This window comes from Salvelinus namaycush, chromosome 19, assembly GCF_016432855.1.
Source record: "Salvelinus namaycush isolate Seneca chromosome 19, SaNama_1.0, whole genome shotgun sequence".
Lineage (NCBI taxonomy): Eukaryota > Metazoa > Chordata > Actinopteri > Salmoniformes > Salmonidae > Salvelinus > Salvelinus namaycush.
The window spans coordinates 50,137,590-50,148,569 of record NC_052325.1 but is presented as its reverse complement, the minus strand read 5'-3'; the positions used below and the strand labels follow the sequence as shown (position 1 = coordinate 50,148,569).

At 42.6% G+C, this 10,980-nt stretch overlaps 1 protein-coding gene across 3 annotated transcripts in view; it reads left to right on the top strand.

The window, feature by feature from the left end:
- Nucleotides 1-7,322: 7,322 nt before the first annotated feature.
- pcbp3 (poly(rC) binding protein 3) overlaps nucleotides 7,323-10,980 on the top strand; it is a 155,499-nt gene continuing 151,841 nt past the window's right edge. For all 3 annotated transcript variants that reach the window (XM_039015109.1, XM_039015108.1, XM_039015106.1), the window contains exon 1: nucleotides 7,323-7,641. The gene's annotated coding sequence lies outside the window, so the exon portion shown is untranslated. The remainder of the gene's footprint in view (nucleotides 7,642-10,980) is intronic.

The following is a 10,980-nucleotide window of genomic DNA, read 5'->3' as shown; positions in this document are numbered from 1 at the left end:
GGCGCAACAGCGCCTCTTCAACCTCAAGAGGCTGAAAAAATGTGGCTTGTCACCAAAAACCCGAACTAACTTTTACAGGTGTTCGATTGATAGCATCCTGTCGGGCTGTATCCCCGCCTGGTACGGCAATTGCACCGCCCACAACCGCAAGGCTCTCCAGTGGGTGGTGCGGTCTGCACAACGCATCACAGGGGGCAAACTACCTGCCCTCCAGACCAACAACACGATGTCACAGGAAGGCAAAAAAGATGATCATGGACAATAACTACCCGAGCCACTGCCTGTTCACCCCACTTACATCCAGAAGGTGAGGTCAGTACAGGTGCATCAAAGCTGGGACAGAGATTGAGAAAAAAAAGCTTTTATCTCAAAGCCATCAGATTGTTAAACAGCTATCACAAGCACAGAGAGGTGGCGGCCTACCTACAGACTTGATATCATTGGCCACTTTAATAAATGGAACACTACTCACTTTAATAATGCCACTTTAAGAATGTTTACATATCGCGCGTTACTTATCTCATATGTGTATATTGTATACTACACTATCTATTGCATCTTAGCCACTCAGTCGCTGCTCATCCATATATTTATATATTCTTATCCCATTCCTTTACTAGATTGTGTTTATTAGGTTTTGCTGTGGAATTTGTTGGATACTAGGTTTTGTTGTGGAATTGTTAGATCTTACCTATTGGATATCGGATCTAGAAGCATAAGCATGTCGCTACACTCGCAATAACATCTGCTAACCATGTGTATGTGACCAATAAAATTTGATTTGATTTGAGACAGCCTCATACCTCCATGACTATGAGTAGTCTCACGGACAAAAAAACTAAGACTGTTCCAAAACAAGAAACTGTTTAAAAACAAAAGGCTGTTCAGAAGTAAAAGAGACAGTTGTGTCTTAAAATAACTGTAGGGTCAGTTGAAAACAAAACAATGCTTTAAATTTGCATTTGAATAAATTGTTCATGTATGGTTATTACATGATGAGTAAAAGTCAAGTTAAAATTTTTGTTTAAATACACAGAAATGTTTGACAGTACTAGAAGTACAACCGTATTGTTGTAATGTTCTAGGCACGACATTAATAATTAATAATTGTTTACGACAACACCTCATGGTGGATACATAGTACTACAGTTTATGCTAGTCAGCCAACCACTGAACAAGTACAGTGCCTTGCAAAAGTATTCATCCCCCATGGCGTTTTTCCTATGTTGTTGCATTACAACCTGTAATTTAAATGGATTTTTATTTGGATTTCATGTAATGGACATACACAAAATAGTCAAAATTGGTGAAGTGAAATGACGTTTTTCAAAAAATTTTACAAAATAAAAAACGGAAAAGTGATGTGTTCATATGTATTCACCCCCTTTGCTATGAAGCCCCTAAATAAGATCTGGTGCAACCAATTACCTTCAGAAGTCAAATTATTTAACTAATTAAGCCCACCTGTGTGCAATCTAAGTGTCACATGATATGTCACATGATCTCAGTATATATACACCTGTTCTGAATGGCCCCAGAGTCTGCAACACCACTAAGCAAGGGGCACCACTAAGCAAGCGGCACCATGAAGACCAAGGAGCTCTTCAAACAGGTTAGGGACAAAGTTGTGGAGAAGTACAGATCAGGGTTGGGTTATAAAAAATATATAAGAAACTTTGAACATCCCAAGGAGCACCAATAAATCCATTATTACAAAATGGAAAGAATGTGGCACCAAAATTAACCTGCCAAGAGAGGGCTGCCCACCAAAACTCACAGACCAGGCAAGAAGGGCATTAATCAGAGAGGCAACAAAGAGACCAAAGTTAACCCTGAAGGAGCTGCAAAGCTCCACAGCGGAGATTGGAGTATCTGTCCATAGGACAACTTTAAGCCGTACACACAGAGCTGGGCTTTATGGAAGAGTGGCCAGAAAAAAGCCATTGCTTAAAGAAAAAAATAAGCAAACACATTTGGGGTTCGACAAAAGGCATGTGGGAGACTCCCCAAACATATGGAATAAGGTACTCTGATTAGTTGAGACTAAAATTGAGCTTTTTGGCCAACCGCTGTGTCTGGTGCAAACCCAACACCTCTCATCACCCCGAGAACACCATCCCAGCATCATCCTGTTTTTCATCGGAAACTGGTCAGAATTGAAGGAATGATGGATGGAGCTAAATACAGGGAAATTCTTGAGGGAAACCTGTTTCTATCTTCCAGAAATTTAAGACTGGCACGGAGGTTCACCTTCCAGCAGGACAATGACACAAAGCATTCTGCTTAAGCAACACTCGAGTGGTTTAAGGGGAAACATTTACATGTCTTGGAATGGTCTAGTCAAAGCCCAGACCTCAATCCAAATTGAGAATCTGTGGTATGACTTAAATATTGCTGTACACCAGCGGAACCCATCCAACTTGAAGGAGCTGGAGCAATTTTTCCTTGAAAAATGGGCAAAAATCCCAGTGACTTGATGTGCCAAGCTTATAGAGACATACCCAAAAATACTTACAGCTGTAATTGCTGCAAAAGGTGGCTCTACAAAATATTGACTTTGGATAGTTATGCATGCTCAAGTCTTCTGTTTTTTTGTCTTATTTCTTGTTTTTTTCACAATAAAAAATATTTTGCAACTTCAAAGTGTTATGTAAATCAAATGATACAAACCCCCCAAAAATCTATTTTAATTCCAGGTTGTAAGGCAACAAAATAGGAAAAATGCCAAGGAGGTGAATACCTTTGCAAGCCACTGCCTTCCAAAAGTATTTACACCCCTTGACTTTTTCCACATTTTGTTGTGTTACAGCCTGAATTTAAAATTGATAAAATTTAGATTTTTGGTCACTTTCCTACACACAATAACCCATAATATCAAAGAGGAATTATGTTTTTTGCACACCACCTTTTCACATGTGAGGAGAACAACATGTTTTCATTTGAATTGCAGATTGAAATGAATTTTCAATTTCACATGTGGGGGATAAATAATTGTATTCTCCTCACATATGAAATGGTGGTGTTTAACATATTGCAGAAGCAATGTTTCCAAATGTGGACTTCCCAATTCTGTAATGCCCTTCTGTAAAGAAGCCTATCCCTGGAACTCGGTCTGTTTATTAGACCAAGTCTTGTTTTTGTATGTAAAATGTACCTATTCCTTTATTTCTGATTTCTAAGCCATCCCCTGCATTATTATTGTGTTGAGGCTACAACTAGGGGGAGACATTCAGAATGTTACTTTCTCTTCTTCATGTTGGTCTGTAACCGTTGGAAGAAAAGCCAGAAATACTGAGAGAAGCTAACTAGCTCTCTGTGTCTCCTTATTTATCCTGTTTTCAGGTTTGTACACATTGTTTCATTTTCAAAATCTAGAGACCTAGACTCCGAGTTTTCTAGACATTTTGATGTATAATTTAATTGTTTTGACCGAGTGAAAAACAACACAGTTTTTTTCCCATTCATGTGTGTAGTCAAGCTAAGTAGCTAGCTAACTTTGATAAAGATGCTGCCGATGGAAAAGGCCAACATCTGACAAGTTCAAACCCGACTTTGCCATTTAATATTTTTTTTTGTGTTTATCTTTACTTTTTTGTACAGAAAGTTATCACATGGCCTCCCGAGTGACCCAGCGGTCTAAGGCACTGCATCACAGTGCTTGAGGTGTCACTACAGACCCAGGTTCGATCCCAGGCTGTGTCACAGCCGGCTGTGACTGGGAGATCCATGGGGAGGCGCACAATTGGCCCAGCGTCGTCCGGGTTAGGGAAGGGTTTGACCGGCCGGGATTTCCTTGTCTCATCGTGCTCTAGCGTCTCTTTGTGGCGGGCCCGGGTGCCTGCAAGCTGACTTCGGTCCCCAGCTAGACGGTATTTCCTCCGACACATTGGTGCGCCTGGCTTCTGGGTTAAGTGAACAGTGTGTCAAGAAGCAGTGCGGCTTGGCAGGGTCGTGTTTTGGAGGACGCGTGGCTCTCGATCTTCACCTCTCCCGAGTCCGTAGGAGCGATGGGACAAGACTGTAACAAAAAAAAAGTTAGCACATACTATTATCACATATGACCGCCAAGCACTTTTGGACATAAGATTGCCAATTACTAACATTGATTTCGACATCAAATCCGACTTCAACCACTGACTCAGCTGTTCTCTTGATCACACCGGAAACTATTCCTTTGTTTCATGGGCTACCAAAACGCCGCAGGCATAGACTTGGTAGATGGACTGGCATCCTTGTGAGACTGAGACGTCGAGAAAATCGACTGGCACTCCCTCCATTTTATTGGAAAATGTCCAGTCACTCGAGAATAAGATGGATGAGCTTCGTTCGAGAGTCTCCTTTCAGATAGACTTGAAAAACTGCAATATTATAAGCCTTGCAGCGGTACGATCGGATGACGTCAGCCTCGGGTAAATCCAAAGGGGGATGTGTGTTTCTCTTCAGAAGCAACAACTGGTGCGCTGCTTCCAGTGTGAAGGAAATCTCGAGCATTTGCTCACCTGATATAGAATACCTCATGGTAAGCTGCAGACCCTCTTATCTACCAATAGAGTTCTCATTTGTAATGATCATGGCTGTCTACATCCCTCCACAAGCCAGCACCACTTTGGCACTCAACAAACTGTATGAGGCCATAAACAAACAAGAAACTGCACAACCAAATGCATTGTTTCTGGTGAGACTTGAAATTGTTCTACCTCACTTCTACCAACAATTATTCTGCGCCACTAGGGGGTGCTAAAACTCAACCACTTTTATTCTACCCACAGATGCATAAAATGCATACAAGGCCCTCCCTCACCCTCCTTTTGGCAAGTCAGACCATGAATCTTCCTGCTTCCTGTTTACAACCAAAACCTCAGTACCAGTGATGCGTTCAAGTACCAGTGATGCGCTCAAGTACCAGCGACGCGCTCAAGTACCAGGAAGTACCAGTGACGCGCTCAATACAGATGTGGTCCGATGAAATGGACGCGAGGCTACAAGACTGTTTTGCTAGTGTCAGACTGGGATTCATCCGATAGCATTGAGCAGTTTACCACATCAGTCAGAGGCTTCATCAATAAGTCCATTGATGATGTTGTCCCCACAGTTACTATACTTATCCAAACCAAAAAACATGGATTACAGGCTCTATCCGTGCTGGGCTAAAGCTACCGCTAACAAAGAATGGGACACTGACATGGACGCATACAAGAAAGCCCGCTACGACCTCTGACGAGACATCAGATATGCAAAAGGACAATATTAGAGGAAGGTGGAATCCTGTTACACCATCTCCGACGCTCGTCTGATGTGGCAGGGCTTACAGAGGATAACGGATTATAAAGGGAAACCCAGCCGTGAGATGCCCAGTGACAAATAACTCCCAAACAAGCTAAATGTCTTTTATGCTCGCTTCCAGGAAAACAACACACCCAAGCCATGGCCTGTTCTCTCCTTTTCAATCACTCAGACGCAGGCAGTATAGGAGCATCAAGGCAAAAACTGTAAGACTGGCCAATAGCTTTAACCCCAGACCATCAGGCTGCTGAATGAGGGGGACAAGGGGAGCTACCTCCTGACCCCCGGGCTTCCTACCCCACTCTGCTTACTCTGCCCCCACTTCAATGGATATTTATCATTCCCACAGTTGTTAATATGCATACATAATTATTTACATTTTATTTGTATTGTTATCTTTCACTTTATCCTACAATGTTGGAGCTTGGAACTCAAGAATTGAGCTCACTGTACCCTATAATTATATCTGTAACCCTGTACATGTGACTATTAAACTAATTTAATCTAGTTCTGGCTTGATTTAGGGAACCTTTCCTGAATTGCTGGCTGACATGCAGTTAGACAGTGGGTCATTTCTGGCTGATTTACGGCAGCTGCCTCTGGGCCACTTCAGGAGCGTAATTCCAAACCAAATGTGGGCCAGAAGAAATTGGCTGATCTGTGCCAGGTCCGGCCCATATACATTTTGTTATCTGCGATGGAATGCAATTCAAATATTTGCGCAGATTGAGTAATACCAGGTAGAAAACAGAAATGTCTGAACAATGTTTTCAACCTTTTATGTTCAATTTAAGCCAATCCCAGACTAAAAATAAATTTGATTCTCCATTGAGCTTGCTTTTTAGGACTAGGCTTAATCTGTGTCTGGGAAACCGCCCCTGATAGTGCTATAATCTTAAACCTTTTGAGTCAGTGGCAATTAAACAAGACACGGTTGAACTAGTTTCATGAAGACAAAGGTGTTATTTTCTGATATATCTGTGAATATCGTTTCCAGAGGAAGACTAACTCTGGGGACTTAAGTCTGGCACTGACCTCTGGACGTGGTACTTTGGCTATGCATATCAGACCGTGTTATAGTGCACTCCCTATTGACACAGCCATCGATTCTGGGCCCCTGTGTAGTATTTAGGAGATAGTTCTCTTTAGAGAAGCTCTCCGACAACACAGGGGAGTCCAGAGGTAGTCCATGCACTGAAACGTTCCTAAATCCTGAGACATAGGTAATGTTCCAAATGACACCTATTCCCTAATAGTGCATGGGCTGTCCATATGGCTCTAGTCAAAAGTAATGCACTATGTATGGAATAGGGTACCATTTGGGACACAGCCATTCACAGCTGGGAAGTCTCACGAGAATTCTCTCCCACAGAGAGAAAATCTACCTTTCAACACATTGGTGCACACATACGAAAACGCTACCAAAGTCCACTTTGCATGCGTTTAATGGAAAATTAAGCTTGACAGTGCCGTTGATCATTTATCAAGCTGAGCACTCGGTGCGGGTATTGATCTGGAGAAAGAAAATAAGCATACAGAGAGTGCATGGGTCAAGTGTGTGTGTTTATTCATTTATGTGCATGTGCATGCATGCCTGCACATCTGCACATGTCTGCATGCATGCGCTTCCATGCATGTGTGTCAGTGTGCAGAGATATCCATTCCCTAACTCCACTCCACTTCGACAAACCTGCTCTTTCTTCTGGAGGTAGCCTTTGCCAGGTCTGCAGTGGAGCATGCAGTGTTATTGTGCTGGGTTAAGTGCCTCAAAATCTAATTACTCTAATGTCTGTTGCCGTCTTAAATCACACTTAATGGCTAAGTGCACTGGTTTGTCTGTCCTTCAGAGGGAAGCTTCCTTCACACTGCTCCCTTAGTAATAATTCCAATTGGATATGAGCAATTGCACTTATTGGCTGGGGCACGGCACTGGCTGCCTGGTTTCTGATTTGCTGCCAGGGGTGTCTATTGGCTGCTCGCTATTGGCTCCTAGGAGAGAGTGGGAGGGTAGCTCTCCCTTTCCTTCTTCTGTGGTAGAGCGTGTGAATGCGAGTACTCCTTTCTCTCATTGTTTGAGTGACTGCAGGTATTGGTGTCTGCCTCTGAACGTGCGCGCGTGTGTGTGTGTCTGGGAGTGTGTGTGTTGGAGAGGGAAAGAGATAAAAAGAGAGAGTGAGGCGAGCAGTGTTTCTTTTCCCCCTCTAGCCTCCCCGTCTCCCTGATCCCTGTCACTCCGTTCTTCCTCCCTCCCGGACCACCCTGCCTCCAGTCGGATAGACCCTGGACCTCCCCAGGACCCTTCTCCCATCACCCCTTTGACTCTCCTCACTTCTCCGACCCGCTTTGTCAACTGAGCAGGTAAGATGCTCATACTGCTGCGACTCTCCTTATCTCCCCCTTTTTCCTTCCCCCTTTGGATCTCTCTCTCTCTCTCTTCCTTACTCCCTCTCTCTTTCCCCCTCTCTCTCTCTCTTTCACTGTCTTTCTAGGTTTCAAGTTCTCCCTCCAGCAGTTCCCCTCAGAATTAGGCATGTTTTGAAAGTGGAAGGTAAAGGGAGATTAAACCTGGGAGGTCACAGTCTTTTCTCCCTCCAACTGATATCACACAGAGATCTTACCTTTTCTCCACAGTCATATATCTTCATCTTTCCCATCTGCCTTTACAATCTCGGGCCCTCAGGGTTCGAGCGGAAACTAACACAGAGAGAAGGAAATTAGCTCTCCTACTCAAACTGTTCTGGGTATAACTCAAGCTGTTCCGGTCTGTAACAGCGCACCATATTTTGGTTGCATCCTTAATTGATTTACACTATTTACTGTTGTTTGCAATAACTATTTATAGATGTCAGTGTCAGCATGCGCTAGCTACTTCCCCAAATGGAGAATACGCAGGTCCACCAGAAACCAGAACACATGACATTGCACAAACGGTAATGACTTTACAACGTTTCGCTACTCTCTTGATTGAATCGAGCAATCTATCTTTCTCCAGCAAGCAGTTCCGACGTTAGCATGCTCCGTAAAGCATTTCTGGCAACAGCAGAAGAAGAACGAAAGAAAAAAGCTTCTTTGTCCTCCACACAGACTCCACACATCCTGTGGTTTGCCAGGAAGGGGATGTCGTGCGATACTAAAGTGATTTTTAGATGTCAATACAACTGGGCCCCCGGAGGGTTTCAACAAATTTAACTCTAGCTTCTGATGCTCGGCTATTTCAAAGGGGCTTCCCCTGTGTGAAGGGTGACCTTTATGTTTGTGATAATGATTTTTTAATTTGCTCTGAAAAATGCATCTGTGCTAAAGCCGGCTGGGAGTATGGGACCTTCAAGAGAGAGCAACCCTCTTGGGAGGTAACAGCCCTTGCTGAGATTGTTCTGGTGTGTTCTGTACAATTACAATGGACTGTGAAAGTACTGTGAGGGCCCCTTGAGACAACAATGACTTTTGTCCTTTCTACTTCAAACAACATTTGTTCATTTCGCCTGAGAGAAACATGCAGTTAACTCTGTGTCAAATGATTGCAGTTGCATATAGCTGTTTTTGAAGTTGAGTGTCAGTGAGAAGTGATGAGGCGCAGATTAGCTGTGTGGATTTTTCAGAGAGAAGAACAGGTGTCTTCCTTTACACCGATATCCCTATGAAGCCGAGCTGGCTCTGTGCCGAAGGCAGGATCAAGTGAAAGTGGCTCTCAAAATTTCTGCTAAGCTTTTGATTTTTTTTCTTTCCCACTTGAATAGGTGTCCGCAATATGGCAGAAATGTCAAATGTTTAAGGTTAGGAATAAGTGGCCCGATTTCCTCAGACATGGATGGACGTTGATTACTGACTTGTTTCACGGGTGCCTGGCTTCTCCTCTTTCTCTCTCTCTCTCTCTCTCTCTCTCTCTTCTCTTCTCTTCTCTTCTCTTTATAAGGAGTGGTGGTGTGTTGGACTCTCTGAGACACAACACTAGTATGTCATGTCAGAGTTTAAAGTTCAAATAAGACCATATTAATTTTGTAACTAGTGTCATATTCCTTGACAGAGTTATGGAGGTTAGGATTGCAATTGGCATGATATGTTTAAGCATTTTGAATAGAGTTTGTTTACAATACTAACAGCCTTTTAGTACAATTGTCTTATCCAATCAGAAACACCCACGATCAAAGGCTGTTAGTATTGTAAGCAAACTCTAATCAAAATGCTTAAAACTATCATGCCAATTGCAATCCAAGCCGCCATAATCTTAGTTCAACTGTCTTATCCAATCAGAAACACCCAAGATCAGATTATAAGGCACTTCTACGTTATATTATTCAAGAACCAATGGGCATCTATCATTAATTTAAGGGGAACAATAGTCAAAATTTGAAACTTAAAAGAGGCTTTGGGGCCTTTTGTGTGGCGCAGCGATCTAAGGCACTGCATCTCAGTGCTAGAGGCATCACGACAGACACCCTGGTTAAAATCTAGGCTGTATCACAACCGGCCGTGATTGGGAGTCCCACAATTGGCCCAGCGTCGTCTGGGTTTGGCCGTGGAGGCCATCTTTGCAAATAAGAATTTGTTCTTAAATGACTTGCCTAGTTAAATAAAGGTTAAATATATATCACATTTTATTGGTCACATACACATATTTAGCAGATGTTATTGCAGGTGTAGTGAAATGCTTTTGTTCCTAGTTCCAACAGTGCAGTAGTATCTAATAATTCACAACAATACAAACAAATCTAAAAGTTAAAGAATGTAATTAAGAAATATATAAATATTAGATTGCGCAATGTCAGAGAGGCATTGAATAAAATACAGCAGAAGAGAATACAGTATATAGAGTTGATGTCGGAAGTTTACATACACCTTAGCCAAATATATTTAAACTCAGTTTTTCACAATTCCTGACATTTAATCCTAGTAAAAATTCCCTGTCTTAGGTCAGTTACGATCACCACTTTATTTTAAGAATGTGAAATGTCAGAATAATAATGATAATTTCAGCTTTTATTTCTTTCATCACATTCCCAGTGGGTCAGAAGTTTACATACACTTAATTAGTATTTGGTAGCATTTCCTTTAAATTGTTTAACTTGGGTCAAACGTTTTGTGTAGCCTTCCACAAGCTTCCCACAATAAGTTGGGTGAATTTTGGGCCATTCCTCCTGACAGAGCTGGTGTAACTGAATCAGGTTTGTCGGCCTCCTTGCTCGCACACGCTTTTTCAGTTCTGCCCGCACATTTTCTATGGGATTGAGGTCAGGGCTTTGTGATGGCCACTCCAATACCTTGACTTTGTTGTCCTTAAGCCATTTTGCCAAAACTTTGGAAGTATGCTTGGGGTCATTATCCATTTGGAAGGCCCATGTGCATCCAAGCTTTAACTTCCTGACTGATGTCTTGAGATGTTGCTTCAACATATCCACATAATTTCCCTGCCTCATGATGCCATCTGTTTTGTGAAGTGCACCAGTCCCTCCTGCAGCAAAGCACCCCCACAACATGATGCTGCCACCCCCGTGCTTCACGGTTGGGATGGTGTTCCTCGGCTTGCAAGCCTCCCCCTTTTTCCTCCAAACATAACGATGGTCATTATGGCCAAACAGTTCTATTTTTGTTTCATCAGACCAGAGGACATTTCTTCAAAAAGTAAGATCTTTGTCCCCATGTGTAGTTCCAAACCGTAGTCTGGCTTTTTTTATGGCGGTTTTGGAGCAGTGACTTCTT